This window comes from Tenrec ecaudatus, chromosome 3 (assembly GCF_050624435.1).
Source record: "Tenrec ecaudatus isolate mTenEca1 chromosome 3, mTenEca1.hap1, whole genome shotgun sequence".
NCBI classification, from domain to species: domain Eukaryota; kingdom Metazoa; phylum Chordata; class Mammalia; order Afrosoricida; family Tenrecidae; genus Tenrec; species Tenrec ecaudatus.
The window spans coordinates 142540890-142554506 of NC_134532.1; positions in this window are offsets into that span (position 1 = coordinate 142540890).

Sequence of the window (13617 nt, forward strand, 5' to 3'; positions counted from 1 at the left end):
GCCTTATAGAAATCTCAAATTACAGTGACACAGCCCACAGGTTAGGTGTCCCACAGGTAGAGTAGCTTGCCAATTCAGGCACAGAACAAGCAAGGCAGCCGCACACTGGTCCAATGGTCAAAGAGCAAGAGACAAGAAAGGCAAGGCTCACTGAACCATTTATCTCTCCGCCTTTCAATTAATTCCACAATGTGTTTATCGGCCAGGTTGGCACAATAAACTAACAACCTCAACCTGCTATCAAAAGATATAACATCTGGGGTCTCAAAGGCTTGAAAGTAAACCAGCAGCCATCTAGCTCAGAAGCAACAAAACTCACATGGAAGATGCACACCAGCCTGCATGATCACGAGGTGTTGAAAGGTCAGATATCAGGCATCAAGGAACAAATAATCATATCATTGTGAATGAGCGGGAGGGCGGAGTGAAGACCCAAAGCCCATCTGTAGGTAACTGGACATCCCCTTAGGAAGAAGGGTCGTGGGGAGGAGACGAGTCAGTCAGGGTGCAATATAGCACTGATGGAACGTACAAATTTCCTCTAGTTCTTAAATGCTTCCTACCCTACCCCACTATCATGATCCCAATTTTACCTTACAAATCTGGCTAGACCAGAGGATGTACACTGATACAGATAGGAACCGGAAACACAGGGAATCCAGGACAGATGATCCCTTTAGGACCAGTGGTGAGAGTGGCGATACCTGGAAGGTGGAGGGAAGCTAGGGCAGAAAGGGAGAACCAATTACAAGGATATACATATAACCTGCTCCCTGGGAGACGGACAACAGAAGAGTGGGTTAAGGGAAACTTTGGACAGTGTAAGACATGACAAAATAAAAATAGTTGATAAATTATCAAGCGTTCATGAGGGAGGGAGGAGCTGGTAGGGAAAAAATGAGGAGCTGGTACCAAGGATTCAAGTAGAAAGCAAATATTTTGAGAATGATGATGGCAACAACTGTACAAATGTGCTTGATACAATGGATGTATGTATGGATTGTGATAAGAGTTGTATGAGACCCTAATAAAATGATTTAAAAAAAAAGAAAATTGTACAATGAAAAAAAAAAGAGTTGTACTTGCCCCCAGTAAAATACTTTAAAAAAATAATGTGGCTTCTTTACTTAACTGTCACTTGTGCTGCTCCCTTATCAGCACATTTGTTGATGTTGAAAGCATATTACAAGGTCAGGGTTTTGATAGGTTCTTAGAAGCCATTGTGCTAGTTCCCCCCTCCTGTTTTTGTTGTTAAACAAAAATATCATGCTCTGAAACACCAATCTCACTGCCTTGGAGTTGCTCCCAGCTCCTAGCCACAGGGCAGAGCAGAATGGCCTCTGTGGGGTTCCAAAATGGCACCTCTTCATGTTAGCAGACTACCTCATCTTTCTCCGGAGAAGCAGCTGGTGGTTTCAAACTGCTGACCTTGCAGCTAGCAGACCAACGTCTAATCCACTGCACCATCAGGACTCCAACACCTATTGAATGGAAAGAAAATAAAACAAAACAAAAGAAATAATTTTAGATCAGGCTTGATATCCTGAATATCAACTCTGTCTGAATCTGTGAATTACAGATTTTACGACAGGACTGAGCAAATCTTTGTTTAGATTTAGTAAAGAGTTAGAATAGGAATTTCTGCTCATACAGAAATGAATGCATCCATAAAGTTCTTTGTTATTACCATCAGCAGGAGCCCTGGTTTCCTAATAGTTACGCACTCAGCTGCTAGCAGGAAGGTCAGTGGCTTGAACCCCTGGGGAAAAGATGTGGTAATATGCTTCCATGAGCTTCCATGATGATTAAAGTTTTAGGGGACCCTATGGATCAGTTTTACCTTGTCCCATGGGGTCGACGTAGCTTGAAATTAACTTGATAGCAAAAGTTTTTTTTAATGTGATTGCTATCAGACATGGATGGATGTCTTATTTAAACACTGACATGTGTATTGTGTGAATCTAACAACACCAACCACTGGCAGTGGGTGCGTGAGGATCCTCATATATACCTGGAGCTATAGGTCTCCAATTATCTGAGTTCTTATTGGGAGTGCCATCACCTAATGGTTCTGGTTGGCAGGACTTCTTGGAGTGTGAAAAGGTTGTGCTGACTATTGAATTGTATGATATGTGGATGAAGTACCAATAAAACCGCTTAAAGGAGATATTTGGGGGAGTCCATTTTTCTAAACATGAATATCATTTATTGTAACTATGTACTAGGGTGCGTGCTTTCTGAGAGGATTGGACACATTAATTCCTAAGGTTTTCCAACGTAATGGCTGGATGAAGGCTACCCACAGTTCAGAGAGGACGGGGTGGGACATTTGGATTTGCCTTTCTTTTTTTGAGCCAGGGTGAGTGTTTTATATTTCTTTTTCTCCCCAGGCCACCTCTCACTTGCTCTCAAATGAGGAGCGTCTCCACCAGGAGGCCTATGTGCCGCCAATGTGTTTATGGGCCCTGCACCTGAGACTTTGATAAGGGCTTCCTGCTGTGATAGAAAGTGCTCTTAGGTCAAATGTGGAGTGGCAAAATTAGTTGTTCTGAGACCGTCTGTCTCAAGCCATCTATAAAAGCTGCGTAATTTACTGCTGAGGATACCACCTGGGTAATGCAGCTGTCTCAACCATTTTACGCACACACACATGCGTGCGTGAGAGCACACACACACGTACACAAACAGGGTCAAGGAGGAGATGTGTGTGTGTGTGTGTGTGTGTGTGTGTGTGTGTGTCAGAGAGAGAGAGAGAGAGAGAGAGAGAGAGACTAATACTGATGGGAGGTTTTATTTGGGTTAAAGCCATACTCTCGGGAGGTTTTCTTTTTCACCTAATTGAAACCATCTAGAGTCCCCCTGCCAAAAAAGCCCTAACACAGGCTAACCTGAAGACTTGTCTCTAAACCGTGAATCATTGAGGCTCTGGCCTCAAATCTAAGACCCAATATAAGGTTCTGCTTATCAAATACAAATAGTAGCAAACAGGAGGATCACCGAAGTGACAGCTTCTTGATTCTCATCCAAAATATTGTCATGAGGCTTTTAGTCCCAAAATGTTTCATGGAAGTAGCTAGAGGGAGGCCCATTTTCAATATCACAGGGAGCTCTGTGAAAGGTCTTTTCTACTCGTATGCCTGGGTGCATGGCTCAGATGATTGGAATTTTCTTGCCCTCTATACCAAGCCTTCATTGCTCATAGACTCAACCACTGACATGACCTTGCTCAGTGAGTTTATCTCTGGGGCCCAGTTGCTTTCACAGGACATAAATAGAGAGGGCCAAGACCATCAAGGACAGTCTATGGCCAAAGGAAGGGCAGTATCAGAACCTGCTGCTAGCTAAAGGCCCGGCTTGACTGGTACGCTTGATGTAAATTTCCTCGGGCATGTTGGCTCCAGCAGAGGGAGGGCTCAAGCACAAGGAGACTGTGGGGGCGGTGCAGGGCTAGGCAGTGTTTCCGCTCCCAGAACTGCCTCCATGGCACCTGACAGCAACGCCAAGCACATGCCCTCAGCTATACTGCCATAATACTTGGTATTTCCATGATACGACAACCCTATAGATGTCCTAGATTTATTGTATTTATATGTTTGTCTTCAACTCATAGCGACTGTACAGGGCACTGTAGAATGGCCTCTGTGGGTTTCTGAGACGGTAGCTCCTCTCAGGAGGAGAAGGCCTCAGCTTCCTCCCATGGAGGGGGCTGCGGTTTCGAACTCCTGACCTGTGTGTGGTTAGCTGCTCAACAGTACTATACCATCAGGGTTACCATGAATCAGAATCGATAGCACTGGTCATAGCTATCGAAGCGTTCCTATTGAAACACCACCTCTCTGGGGGGCATTCTTAATGCTCTTGTTAGGGCCTTTAACTTTGTGAGTTGTTTGAACTTAGAGAAAAACCATTCATCAAATTGAGTTGGGAGAAAGTTCTCGTCAACTTGATCTGTTTTTAATGCCTTTTATTTCATTACCTGCTACCTTCTCTTGCCATATCCTTTTTGGAACTCTTGGAGAGAGCTAGATAATACGTTATTGCAGTCATGGTGCCAGTTTCAATGCGTGCTGACCCTATATTTACGGAGTAGAACTATTCTGTGAAATTTCTAAGCTGTGACCTTTGGGGATCAAGTCACTAGGCCTGTCTCCTGAGATTCCTCTGGGTGGGTTCAAGCCATCAACCTTATGGCTAATAGTCAAGTCTTTAACAATGTGTGCCATTCTGGGCTTCCTACCTCATGGGTCATGCCTTTTAATAGAAAATAAATACCGTATCTAAAGTGAGGTACTATAATTTCCAGCATTTGGAGAATTTGCTATAATTCCATATCAGATATTTCTTACTAATTTTATTACTTATTTGTTGAAATCTTATTCTAGTCATTTAACTGAAAGAAGCATGACTTTGGCAAACAAAGAAGAAATAACTTCCCTAGTGGATAAGTCAAGATCTTGTATTATAAATTTGATTTTGTTATCTCGTTTCTTGTATTATCTGGTAGAAACATCTCACCTAGTACCAATAAAAATCATGTTTCAGTTCATAGGATTTTTTGAAAATCTTCTTAAAGGTGTTCAGTGTCTTCACAGGGAAAACCCATACATGGTGACCCAAAGATTTATTATTACAAGGTGGTACGGGCAGTCCTAGGGACACTAAGATAAAGTTTTAGTCAAATTTCTTTTGATGACCAAATGGCAGGAATCTATTTTCCACTAAGTTATGTGCAAAGGGAACGTAGCGTGAACTTGGTAAGTTACTTTGTAGGTACAGGCTCATGACATTAGCCAGACTTCATGAAGAACACGGACCTGGAAGAGGACAGAGCTCAGGAGCCCAGGCCAGCTCTTCTCTCGCTTTCTTCCCTTCTGCTCCATGCTACCTCTTCAGGCAGCTTTTGTTCCATTGGCATGTGGGAAGCTAAATGCAGTCCCCCATGGTGCTTATGCCCAATAACCAGCCAAGGTTGCCTGAAATGTTTCACTTTCACGTCAAGAGCCTGGGAAAATGTGCTTGAGTCAGTCAGCCCACGCATGCAGACTAGAGCTGGTCCGAGAGTTCTCACAAGAGCACAGGGCTGGCGCGCCAATGCTATGACACAGGCACCATTGCTTCTATTTTATAGAAAAGGTGACCAGATTCAGAGGGCTAACTGATTTCCCCAGGAAAATCTGGAGTGGTCTCAGGAATGTGTTGGGATTCATGTTTATTGCGGTGGAGTTTCTTCAGAGTGCCCATGGTGAGTGAGCTTGACTTTCTATTGAGAAGCTGCCGGCTCCAATCTACTTGGAGGCGCCTTGGGAGAAAGAGCCGCTGATGGGTTTCATATGGATCTCTTAGTGCAAACCCCACGGGGCACGGCTCAGTCTATGGCACGCCAGAACTGACTTGACAGCAACTGGGATGGGAAGGTACGGATCACAGAGTCGAGATTACAAATCAAAATTGTTCATATGTGCTCATGTAGTTGACTCATTATCTTCAGATCTCATATTTGCCTGCTTGCTACGTTTATCTGTAACGCCCAAATTAACACTTGAAACATTTCCCCAGTCACTCACAAGCCTAAATAAACAGAGGAAAATTTGAATCACTGACCTACACATTCATTTTCTAACGATAAACAAGTGTTCTGTTATTCGGTGCCCTATCATTTGCTGGCCTCTTTGTGCTTTTTGTGGGTGGTTTTGCTGTTGAGCATGTCGCTCAAGCACAGTGCTGAAGCCATCCGGTGTTCCTAAATGCGGGAAGGCCTCACAGAGAAAATGCCTGCGCTCTGCAAGCTTCATTCAGGCATCAGTTACCGTGCTGTTGGTAGTGAGTTCAATGTTAATGAATCAACATTATATATTAAATAAAGCAGCTTTAAACTGATGAGTTGATGAAAATGTTGTGACCAGATGCTCACAGGAACCTAACCTTGCACTTCCCCGAGGAGCAATGGTTCAGTACTCCCTAAGTCAATGTCCGCACTGAATTTATAGAGCATAACTGTCACACAGAATGCGAATCAACTCTGTGTATTTCTTTTTACAGTTTGGAAACAGCATCTGGAATTCGTGGTTTAGAAACCATCCTGGATGCTTCCCCCCCTCGTTCGTGTTTCACAAAATATATCGTCATGCACAGAGAGAGGAGTGTATGTTGTTTAACAAGGCAAATGAGCAAGATCTTAAGATTGGCTCGATGGCACACATTCTCTTCTGTGCAGGCAAAGCTGGAGGAACAGGATCCAGATGGCCTCAATTGTGGATCTCAGTCCCTTGAAGGATTTGCTCCCCCCCCAGACACAGGCGCTTTGAGCAGCTTTGTGACACTCGGGGAGACAAAGAGCTGCGGTGCCTGCCTACACTTTGCCCCCAGCTCTCTTCCCCCAGGGGACCTTCTAATTATTTCTCCTTCTCTCAACAGGCAGTTTTCTCCTCAGTCTGTTTCTCATCTTTGTAATGCTTTGTTCTTCCTCCTTTCTTTCTCAGGGGATAGGAATACATTAGATCCCGTACAAACGTTACACTTCGTTATTTCTCCTCATTTCACCGGAGTTTATGGAAAATGACTCAAGGTGATGCTTTGGCCATGCTGCTGCCATGCTTGTTTCTGTGGTTCTTGCCCTTTGCTCCTAGGCACCCTTACAAGGCGTCTCCTAACCTAAGTCCTGAAGTTCACATTGCTGGTAGTTCCCCAGCGACACCCACCCCTTTCTTGATCCTTCCTCTGCCTGATAACATATACAGCTGATCAAATCACCCAGCTGTTGAAAGCTGTGATGTTATCTGTGTGTTCTGGGGGTTATCAATCAAGCACTAGTCCATAAGCACTTACCTCCACTGTGCTCAGCATGGTGCAGGCAGCTCGGGTGATTAAAAAAGGAAGAGAACACAGTTCTTCTTCAGAAGATTATAATGTGATAGGGACACTGGGGTTGGTGTACATCTTTGCTGCCATGAACTTTATAGATGTCTTTTGAAGTAGACTCGTCCAGTAATTACAGTCGTTTGCCATCTTGTCTCCTGTAAACATTGCGTGGCAGGCAGAGATAAAACAGTTAGCAATGTCACTGTGGTTTTGAACTTGCTTTCCTTTTACTCGCCCACACTAACTTGCAAACACACGGAAAAGCTCCTGGGAACTCTAATAATGTGGCACAAACTAACACTGATGGCATGTCTAACATTTTTCCAGATCGTTTGATTGGCATATTCTGCACATATCAAACAGTTTAATATTTCAACCACAACAAGATGAGTTGTACAATCCTCATCACAGTCAGTTTTAGAACATTTTCCTCCATCTCGTCCTCATCATTTTTATCTCCCCATTTTGCCCAGTCTCCCCTGCCACACCCTCAAGGGCCAATTAATCCAGTTATTGTCGCTGTAGATGCAACTTTCCTGGATCTCATATACAGAAAAAACATAGAAAACAAGTGATAAACAAGAACAACACAGGAAAACAGATAAAAGCCTCAATTGAAAAGAAAGCAGAGGGGTCAGCCCCAATCCCAATTACATGGACACCATCCCCTGCCCCCAGAAGAATTCACAGCTACAGTTCAGGGAAAGGGGCACATCTGATCAGAGCACACGGGAGCAAATGAAGAGGGAAGGAGAGAGAGTGGACCACATCCTGGTCCATCCAGCCCCGAGGATGATATTTCTGCTCAAAGCAGCCAGGGCACAGAGAGGACCATAGGGCGAGCCCCACCACAAGACACAATGTTTCTCGATGACCCATAGCACTATGGGGGACAGCTCTGCAGGCACAGTACAGGAATCGCACCCAATCTGACCCCACCACACCTGAGTGACCCATTAGGAGTGTGCAACAGAGCAGCAAAGGGAGCAAAGCAATGAAGTCCCCTGGGAATACCAAAAATAGACTTTGGGGCCAGGCCGTGGCACCCATCAGAGTCCACTGGAAACACTGCTAAGGGTCAACAAAGAGACCTGGAACTATCTATAGGCTTTTCTTTTTATGTCCTTGGTTCTTGTTTTTGTTGTTTTGTTCTGTCTTATTTTTGTGCTTATTATTGCCTCTGCATGTCTATCTAGATAAGATGGGTAGGATAAACAATCCAGAGGAGAAAACAATGGGACCGGAAGTTCTGGGGGGAGACACAGAGAGGGTGGGGCGGGGGAAAGGAACGCGGTGCCAACCAACCCAGGGACAAGGGAACAACAAGTGATCTAAAATTGATGGTGAAGAGGGTATAGGAAGCCTGGTGGGCTTGATCAAGGTCAATGTAGCCAAGACGAATTATTGAAGCCCGAATGAAGGTCAAAGATGATAGTGGGACATGAGGAAAATAAAAGGAAATAGAGGAAAGAACCAGGAAGCAAAGGACATTTATAGAGGGTTAAATGCAGACATGTACCTATGTAAATATATTTATATATAATGTTAGGGTAATAGATCTATGTCCATATATTTATATGTTAAGTATTAAGGTTGCAGATGGATATTGGGCCTCCATTCAAGTATTCCCTGAATGTAAGAACATGTTGTTCTAATAACTTGGCATTCTGTGATGCTCACCTTCCCTGACACGATCGCTGAAGACAAAATGGGTGCATAAGCTAATGTGGTGAAGAAAGCTGATGGTGCCCCGTTCTCAAAAGATTTAGCACCTGGGGCCTTAAAGGCTTGAAGATAAACAAGTAGCCATCTAGCTGAGAAGCAACAAAGTCCACATGGAAGAAGCATACCAGTCTTTGTGATCACGAGGTGTCCATGGGATCAGGTACTAGGCATCAAAGACCCAGACCAAAAAGTCATATCAATGGGAATGAGGGCGAGTGCAGAGTGGAGACCCAAAACCCATCTGTAGGTGATTGGACATCCCCTTATAGAAGGGTCACAAGGAAGAGACAAGCTAGTCAGGGTGAAGTATAGCACTGATGAAACATACAACTTTCCTCTAGTTCTTTAATGCTTCTTCCCCACCTCCACACTATCATGATCCCAATTCTGGCTTACAAATCCAGCTAGACTAGAGCATGCACACTGGTGCTGATAAGAGCTGAAACACAGGGAATCCAGGACAGATAAACCCCTCAGTACTAAATAATGAGAGGAACAATACCAGGAGGGGAAGGCGAAGGTGGAGGAACAGGGGGGAACCTATCACAATGATCTACATATAACCCTCTACCTTGGAGGTGGACAACAGAAAAGTGAGTAAAGGGAGACATTGGTCAGTGTAAGACATGGAATAAAAATAATAATTAATCAATTATCAAATGTTCATGAGGAAGCGAGGGTGAAGGAGGGAGAGTAAAAAAATGAGGAGCTGATACCAAAGGCTCCAGTAGAAAATATTTTGAAAATGATGATGGCAACATATATACAAATATGCTTGATACATGGATATGTGTGTGGATTGTGGTAAGAGCTGCATGAGCCCCAATAAAATGATTTTTAAAAAGAAAAGCAGAAAATATTAAAAACCAGAACAAATTTAAATGGATCATAAGAGAGCTCAAATGATAGAGTGTTCAATTTTAACCTAAGTGCTTCAGCAACAATTCACTTTCCAACGAATCCTGCATGTTAGCAAGGCTGTACGCCTCATGCTTACCTAATTGTAGGGCCTGTGAAAACCACGATACGGTTCAGCAAAGCAGAGACAGGTGCTGCAGGCAATGCATTGTGTACTGAATAGGTTACGATGGATTCCTGCTCACTTTTAGAGTCGGAAAAAAATCATAGGATTTTGTTCTAACTCCATGGCACAAACACTTGTACAGGTTTTGAGGATATCCATTTGTTTAAAATCAATTCCATGATTGCAGTTTCAGCATGTCCACATAGATTAGTACATAATTCAAAGCTGACATATAGTCCAACATTGGTGTTAGGTTCGTGTCCATCTCAAGCCCCAAAGCCAGACTTACAAGGAGCTAGTCACATTTGAACAGCTGAGCTCTCCCCTCCTTCTAATTGGTATTCAGATATGTGTTGGTAACACCACACTTCCGTGATTATATGACTGGGATAGAAACAAACAAACAAACAAGCAGAGAAACTTTTGGAGCACCCTCATGATTGTAATGTTAATTCCCAAAGGACCAATATATTTATAAGGGGACTTCAAAAGTTCATGGGAAAAAATCCATTATGTTTTATTTCCACAAAATTTTTGAAAGCTCACCATATAGAATATTGAGTAAGTGAAAAGATTGTGTGCATGTGATTCATAAGGAGACTGAGCTTACTGACAACTTACTCGAAAAAACAAAACCATATCCCCAAACGTTTCCTCTTTGAGAGTTGCTTCAGCTTTCTGATTTGTTAGTGAGTGAGCGGCACAGAGGCCATCTCTGACCTCCTGGGGAGAAGAATCCGACACCATACAAACCCAAACGTTAATGGTCACCAGGCAGAGAGAGGTCAGACATGACTTCACGCCTCCTTCTTTTACCCTGTTGCTACCGATTGCTCCTCCCATGGCACTCAGCCTCTAGGCTGGGTTCACTAACTCATTGCAATAGCGACACAGACTCACAGACGACACTCACAATGAAGGGCCTTTCTTAGGGACATGAACGGATCCCCAGATAAGCCAGGGTCAGAGACATTAGGTTGAAGCGATTGGTCTACAGCAGTCTCTCTTCTCAGGCAGCAGCTGAGTCTCTGTCTCTGGTCCACAAGGTCCTTTGGCCTCTGCGTCTGGGAGCCAGAAGCCCACCTGCTGCTCTGCCTCAACGTCTTAGTCTTTCTTGGGCACCGCTCCTCTGTGCTGACTCCTGGTTCCCTTATCTCAGCCCCTGGTTTTAGGGTGGCACAGACCCTACCAGGCATGGAGAGACACTACTAGGGACCCGTTTTCCCTGATGGTCTCGAGAAATCTTTCTCTTCCTGCTTCTGAATGGCCCTCTTGTAGTGAGGGGAATCAGAAGAAAACTGACCAGTCCCCTCTATTAGTGCTTTATATTTGCAGAGTCTCATCTATTCATAAGGTGGGAATTACAGAGACATGGATACTGAGCCATATTGAGATATTTCACGTTACCATCAAAAACCAAAATCATACTCAAGAGTCATTTTCTAATGCATAGCGACCCCACAGAGAAGGATAGAATGGTCCCCGTGGATTTCTGAGACTGTAACTCTCTACAGGAGTAGAAAGCCTCATCTTTCTCCCTCAGGTCAGCTTGTGCTTTTGAACTGCTGACCTTTTGGTTAGCAGCCCAATATGTAAGTGCTTCATCGAGAGCATACTTGCACTTAGAGCTGAGGCAACCCTTAGGCATTATTTATTTAATCTAACTCTCCAAGGACAAGAACTGTATCAATGAAGCATTTCCCAATTCTTCAAAGAAGTGTTTCTTTCTTTAAAATACACTTACAGCTCAGAGCCACCGTATACACACACACACACACACACATATAAGGTGTTCATTTATATATGTATATATACATATATAGAGACTATATAATAAAACCATCATATGTTCATTGAAGAAAATTTGATGACTATAAATACATCTTATTTAAATCTATTCTATTTCCCCCAGATTTTCCCCATATAGCTATTACAGAAAGTGGTAACTCTTAAGATGCCTTTTTAAATGGCGGTCTAGCTACGACATAATGTGGATAAAGAGTCACATGAAGGTATTTCACGTCACCATAGTCAGTCAGAAGAGTCTCATTGAAAGCACCCTTGCATTTTAGAGCTGAGGAAGACTGGAGAATTATTTCATGCAACTTCTCAAGGATAAGAGCTGAGGACACTATAGCTATGAGGCATTCCCCATATCTCCAATTAAGTTCTGATAGCTTCATGACATATTTTGCATTTAACATTCTTTTCTCACATGTTGCTATAACCAACCTGGGACAAACTTTATGCGCCTCTCCGATTATCATTTAGGATTCGTTTTCTGAGGGGGTTCTTATTGAAACGTTGTTGATGGTCGCTAGCAGGTTGGCTGTGACGCCTAGCCACAGTGGGTCTTGCACCATCTTCATGGCTGGCGCACGAGAGGCGCTGCTTTGGCTGATGTGTCTGTTAGGCTCATGGAGCGTTCAGTGTTGGCTGGACTTCACCAAACACCAGGTTCTTTTCTCCAGCAGTTGCTGCCAATCATGGGATCAAAGTAAGTGATTCAGAGTCTCATCATCCTCACTTTATTCTGGTTGTATTTATTTTAAGATTGTTTCCATTTTTACTCTGGCAGTCCATGATGTATTCTGTATCCTTCTCCAATACCACTGTTCAAATGTATACATATTTCTCCCGTCCTCTCTTTTCGTGGTTCAACCTTTGCATGTTTAAGGATCTTGAAAAACCGATGGCTTGCATCAAGCTCACGTTAGCTATGAAAATGTCAATAGGTGGGAATTGCTAGTGTTTTCAGGAAGCACAGCTAGCTGAAGTATATGAAGACGCCAGCTTAACATTCTAGACCACAGCGTTTTGTACTTTCCCAGACACACTAGCTACATTGTTTCTAAGCTATTGTTTAGATATGACTATTATTATTATTAGGTATGTCTACATAATTATGTCTACTCCTCACTTACTGTCAAGTGAAAATGGAACCATCATCTGACCCTCTTTACTCATAGATTTTATTTCTACTTCTCTAGTATTCTTTTGTCATTGACTTAACAATACCTCTACTTCTCACTTATCAGCTATATTTTTCTGACAGTTTGCATTTACTAAAGAGTAATAATTATTTATTTTTGTTCCCATTTTGTGCATGAATGAGGTTTATCTGGTAGTAACGAATGCTGAGGTGGGCGGTGAGCAGATGAGCTGGCCATATTGGTTAAGGTTATGTGTCATTGTGGCTGGGCCATGATCTTGAATGTGTAATTTTGCAGCTGTGAAGTGGATGTAGTCATCCTTCATGTGGTGATCTAAAGTGGTCCTCCTCTAGTCTGTATGATATTGATTTCTCTTAATGACAGGTCTTTGGAACAGAATCATCCTGTTAAATGAGGAATGGGTTCAGTTCCCAATATTTACATAATTAATGACACAGCTAGAGTTAGAACCAAATCCTTTTGACTTCTAATTTTGTGCTTGCTACTTATTGAACTATGTATCTTCAAAATATGTAGCGGGGTTCTCACCTCTATGCTTGCTCTTGGTAAAGAAGAGGTGCAGCAAAAGCGAGGGATGTCCTTAACCAGCTGGAAGGACACTGTGGCTGCCAGAGTGGGCCCAAGCATATGCACCATTTGGAGGATGACATGAAATTGCGCGTTGTCTCCTTCTGTTGTGCGGACGGTCGCTATGGTTAGGAACCAACTCCATGGCTCTTAGCAATAGCGATGTACCAGGACTCTCGAATCTCATTTGTGAATAGGGCTTTCTTTGTTATGTTAATGAGCATGTGACTTACATTTAATGAAGTATAGAGACAGGAGATTAGACACAGAGAAAGGAAAGCACAAATTGAGGGTTAGATGCCGTGCGAAGATTGCTAAGAAATCACGAAAGGGCATGGTTAAGAAGCCGAGACAAGAGTTTCTCCCTTAGAGAAGAGACACAGAGACAGCCAGACACACACACACACACACACACACACACACACACACTTCTCTTGGAACCAATGCTATAACATCAGACTTGCAGCCCTTTGAATTGTGAGAAAACAC